Source organism: Nicotiana sylvestris, chromosome 8 (genome assembly GCF_000393655.2).
Source record: "Nicotiana sylvestris chromosome 8, ASM39365v2, whole genome shotgun sequence".
NCBI lineage: Eukaryota > Viridiplantae > Streptophyta > Magnoliopsida > Solanales > Solanaceae > Nicotiana > Nicotiana sylvestris.
Window position 1 is genome coordinate 221,260,027 of NC_091064.1, and position 5,148 is coordinate 221,265,174.

General features: G+C 38.1%; 1 long non-coding RNA gene across 1 annotated transcript; it reads left to right on the top strand.

Annotated features, from left to right (window-relative positions):
* The first annotated feature begins 1,162 nt into the window (after positions 1-1,162).
* On the top strand, positions 1,163-2,093 carry LOC104212051 (uncharacterized). Its single transcript, XR_011401472.1, has 2 exons — positions 1,163-1,740; positions 1,843-2,093. It is a non-coding gene; the product is annotated as an uncharacterized lncRNA (long non-coding RNA).
* The last annotated feature ends 3,055 nt before the right edge of the window (positions 2,094-5,148 follow it).

The following is a 5,148-nucleotide window of genomic DNA, read 5'->3' on the forward strand; positions in this document are numbered from 1 at the left end:
TTAACATCAAGGACAAATGAGTAACTTCACTAGCACATCTGTTAAAGTATGGCCACGTGGGCTTTTGATCAAATTGTTGAAAGCATGTGTTTGTTGTAATGACGAAATTAGCCTTGGTTTACTTAACAGTACCTCTCATATTTTTTATACGAGGTACCTTAATTTCTTTTTCTTTTTTCTCTCTTTTTCTTTTATGAATTTCAAATTTCAGGTACAGGTAAGTGGGAAAAAAGAAAGAAGGTTGCAGATGATAAAACAGTATTTGATGACAAAAATAATTTTTAATTTTTTTTTATACTGCTCATGAACATATCTAAGTAGCATACACAATTTTTTGTAAACGATATTAACATATTTAAAGAAGTAAACAAATGAATAAATAACTATAATAACAAATAATATTATTTTTTATATTTATTTTTAATTTTTTTCTTATACATATCTAGTAAAAAATCGATAAAGTGGGATTTCGCAACACTGCATAGAACAAGGTATGTATCCATTCCCTGATGATTCGAATACAAAAAATCTAAAAAGTGTATTTATATTCCGTTCTAGAAAATTACAGATATTGATCAAAGTGGTCTTGCTCAACAAAAAATTGAATAACTTTATATCACTTAATATTATCAATACGTATCGTATCTTGAAAAATATTTGCTATATTTGTGGTACAAAATATTCGACCAGACAAGTGGCAAATGTAGTACTATACTATACTTGACTTACATGTAAGTTAGCTGATTTTTTTTTTCTCCAAAATAAGTACTACTTATATAATTTAGATGAAAGGATATATACATATATATGCACGAAAAGTAATATTTCACATATAAATATTGCATAATTTTGTATATATACAATATACTTTTTTGTAAATAATATAATTTTTCGGTAAAAGGTGTTCATTTAATTACGTTTGAGCCTAGATTGTACAACACTGATTTCCTACCGTTCAAAATAAAAATAATTGAACAAGGATAGGAATATATCTCTATCATATTATTCATATTATCCCACAAGAATAAGTTCTTTTTGGCCCTTGGCAATTTACAAAAGAAAAAGGAAAAGATCCAAAAATCATCAAATAATAATAGAGGAAATGAGAGAATCCCACTAAAGTATAACTTGTATAAATACCTATCATCCCCTCTTCATTTTCCTCAAGCCAGCCAAAAAAACAATCAAAACACTCATCTCAAACATCCATTTAAACATTAACAATGGCTTCAATCCAATGCTACAAAGAAGAAGGTAAGGAGTTTGATTACTATGAGAAATCCTCAGGCACTTACCAAAAACCAACTAACTACTCGAACTCGGGTTACCAACAATCTTACTATGAGAAAGAAAGGTGTTACGAAACCAACCCTGGAATGACGGGTTATGGCACTAGCCACGGCCATCAACATGGACTAGGTAACTTATACGGCAGCACTAACCCATGTGGGCCAATGATGGGCCATGGCACGGGCTACGGGTCGGGCCACAACACTCACATGCAGAAACCCGGGTTCAGTGGAATGGGCTCGGGCGCTTTGGGTCATGTTATGGGCTTTGGAAAGAAACATGAGGGACATCATGGACATGGTGGCTATGGAATGGGTGCAGCTTCTGGTTGCACCACCACTTACAAGAAGCAACACCGTAGGAGAAAGGGCAAGAGTGGTTACGGCAGCGGCAGTGGCAGCGACTGTAGCGACAGCAGTGATGATGAACGTCGCTGCTAAATAACTACAGGTAACTGTTCATAATAAGTGAAACTAGTTACTGAAAATTTAAATATACAATCTGTTATTACAAGCTAAACTGAACTGATAGTGTAAAAATTCTTTTACGCAGGTTTGGTAAGTAGCTGCCTGGCTTATGAGAAGGAAGAGAGTGAAATTCCTAGTACTAGCTAGGAATTATATAACAATAAATAAAAAGCAAATTTCAGCCATGGCTAGCTATTGACTACTAAAGTTATGGAACTACTATATATGAAACTTGAGAATTTGTGTGTTGGTGTATTATGTACTAATAATGTAACTGCTTATTCCCTTTGGAAATAAATTTATGAGAAAATAACCCAAAAAAAGGTCTTAATGGTGTGTGCTATGTTTTCTGCATGATATAAAACCGCTGTGAATTTAATACTGTGTATGTAAATTTATCTTTGAATCGTCACGACTGGCTCATTAATTCAAGAGCCAAGTACACTAATAGCCACTTTTAAGCCTGCTAGTTAAAATATATCCATAAATCACAATGTGTTTCGTAATTTGCATGCAAGACTAGCAATTTTGCACCATATAAGCTAAGAAAACCAAAAAAATTGCTAGAGTTAAAGCAAATATGGGCTGAATAATTTATGATACTCCAGTATTTGTATTTACAGTTGCAACTACATTTCAAATCGATCAAACAATTTCCAGTTATAAATCACGGACTTAACACTAGTTAAGGTAAAATACATGAATAATGACTCGTGCGATTCAAGTAAAAAGATTATATGAAGAACACCAAAATAGAAAACATAAATCAGTCGACAAAATAGAAAATCAAATAAAAAGAATTTTGAAGTATTTATTTATAGTACAGAGAATTTTAAGCCATACTTCTACAACAGTATCATCCCATCATGTACAGACTCAACAAGAGCAAGTAGGATGCAGTAAAACAGATGAAGACGCCAACTTAATTATATGATAAATGATCATACCATTACAAAAATATAAGCCGTCAAACTTTGAACAGCAGGTGACTAATATGAGAGAAAACTGAAGGGAAAACGAAAGAAGTAGGCATCTGTTAATTTTCCTTCAAGTCATACCTTAGTTTTTCTGTGTATCAATAGAAAAATAGCAGCAAGGAAAATTGCAGCAGTTCATGAGAGAACACTGTTGCTGAATAAAGCATGGCGTCACAGAAAAACACTGTTCCAACGTTGCCATTGATGACGCTAATAAGTTCTTAAACATTCAGAATACAGCAGGGATTATTGCATTAGCAATACTTTATAAAGCAATTACATTGACTTCAAAAGATTAGTCTTTTATATTGCTCTCAACAGCAAGCTTTTTGCTTTGGCGGGGAGGGAGGAGCACAAGGTCGGTGATACAATTCTAACACAGATTTTAAAATGAGACAAAAAGAAGTGATCAACATCATACTATTGAGCAGGTCCAAGCACACAGATGTTAATGACAAGCTGATGCTGAATATTAGAAGGTGTTCACTAGGTATAAGCTAGACAATGACAACAACATACCTAGTGTTATCCCATACCGTGGGGTCTGGGGAGAGTAGTGTGCACGGAGACCTTACCCCTACCTTGTGAGGATAGAGAGGTTGTTTCCAATAGACTCTCGGCTCAGGAAAGCATAAGCACTACATTAATGAAAATATAGACAAGAAGGGATAATACCAAAAAGCCATATAAAAGCAGAATAAAAACAACAAGATAGTAAGGCGATCAACAAGGAAAGAAAACAACGGTTAGTCACAAAAACCTACTACCAATAGAAAGCGAGATTGCGTGCCAATACTACTATTATCAACACTCTAGACTACCTACAGTGGCGGAGCCACATTGAAGCAAAGGTTCGCCGGAAAATTATACTACAACAACAACAACAACCCAGTGTAATCCCACAAGTGGGGTCTGGGGAGGGTAATATGTACGCAGACCTTACCTCTACCCCGAGGGGCAGAGAGGCTGTTTCCAGGAGACCCTCGGCTCAAAGAGGCAACAAGAGACACTATATTAGTACTATCAATAGACTCATAATAAAACAACATAAAATACCATAAAATCCATAACATAACATAAATACCATAAAAACAAAGTAACAGCAATATAAGAGATATAGGAAATACGAGAATATGTAAGGTATTAATACACAGAAGATAAAGCCCATCATCAGTAGTTGATCAATAGCATCCTAAGACTAATTCCTAACTGGCTAGTCTCACTCTAGTGCGCTGTAAAAAAGACATCACAATTTCCCCTAACCTACAACCTTAATGCTCGATCTCCACAATTCCCTGTTTAGGGCCATGTCCTCAGTAACCCTAAGTCGCGCCATATCCTGCCTGATCACCTCTCCCCAATACTTCTTAGGTCTCCCTCTACCTCTCCTCGTACCCACCACCGCCAGTCGTTCACACCTTCTCACCGGTGCATCAGTGTTCCTCCTCTGAATGTGCCCGAACCATCTGAGTCTTGCTTCCCGCATCTTGTCCTCCATGGGGGCCACACCCACCTTCTCTCGAATATCTTCATTTCTAATCTTATCCTTCCTTGTATGCCCGCACATCCACCTCAACATCCTCATCTCTGCAACTTTCATCCTCTGGATGTGTGAGATCTTCACCGGCCAACACTCGGTCCCATACAACATAGCAGGCCTAACCACTGCCCTATAAAATTTACCTTTCAGTAACAGTGGCACTTTCTTGTCACACAGGACTCCCGTCGCTAACCTCCATTTCATCCACCCCACCCCTATACGGTGTGTGACATCCTCGTCGATCTCCCCGGACCCCTGAATAAACGACCCCAGGTACTTGAAACTACCCCTCTTAGGGATGACTTGAGAATCAAGCCTCACTTCCACTCCCGCTTCCGTCGGCTCTGCCCCAAATTTGCACTCAAGGTATTCCGTCTTCGTCCTGCTCAACCTGAAACCTTTGGACTCAAGGGTATGTCTCCAAACCTCTAACCTCTCGCTGACGCCGCGTCGTGTCTCGTCGATTAGGACTATGTCATCAGCAAATAGCATACACCATGACACCTCCCCCTGAATATGATGCGTTATAGCATCCATCACCAGGGCAAATAGGAAAGGGCTGAACGCAGACCCTTGGTGCAACCCCGTAATAACCGGAAAATAATCTGAATCGCCTTCTGCTGTCCTAACCCGAGTCTTAGCTCCATCATACATGTCCTTAATCGCCCTAATGTAGGCAACCGGGACCCCTTTAGCCTCTAAGCATCTCCATAAGACCTCCCTAGGAACCCTGTCGTACGCTTTCTCTAGATCGATAAACACCATGTGGAGATCCTTCTTCTTATCCCTGTATTGTTCCACCATCCTCCTAATAAGGTGGATAGCTTCTGTGGTAGATCGCCCCGGCATGAACCCGAACTGGTTGTCTGAAATA